The sequence below is a fragment of the Penaeus monodon genome, chromosome 24 (genome assembly GCF_015228065.2).
Source record: "Penaeus monodon isolate SGIC_2016 chromosome 24, NSTDA_Pmon_1, whole genome shotgun sequence".
Lineage (NCBI taxonomy): Eukaryota > Metazoa > Arthropoda > Malacostraca > Decapoda > Penaeidae > Penaeus > Penaeus monodon.
The window spans coordinates 19,332,608-19,332,818 of record NC_051409.1 but is presented as its reverse complement, the minus strand read 5'-3'; the positions used below and the strand labels follow the sequence as shown (position 1 = coordinate 19,332,818).

The window sequence follows — 211 nt, the reverse complement described above, 5'->3', positions numbered from 1 at the left end:
ATTGAACCCATTAACATTTTTGACAAAAAAATAAAAAACATTCTATACCTTGCCCACCGTAATTATAGTTAAATGGAATGAAAGTACTTAGTGATCATGGATTAAATTATAAATTATAATTATGAGCCTTAGCTTATGTATTTATCCTTTTCACTAAAGTGAGCAGGTCATAAATCTTTGGTCAATGGAATAATGCATTGTATATTAACTA

General features: G+C 27.0%; 1 protein-coding gene across 1 annotated transcript in view; it reads left to right on the top strand.

Moving 5' to 3' along the window:
- Positions 1 to 211, top strand: part of LOC119588637 (transcription elongation factor, mitochondrial-like) — a gene marked incomplete in the record, with an annotated part of 108,252 nt that overhangs the window by 88,493 nt on the left and 19,548 nt on the right.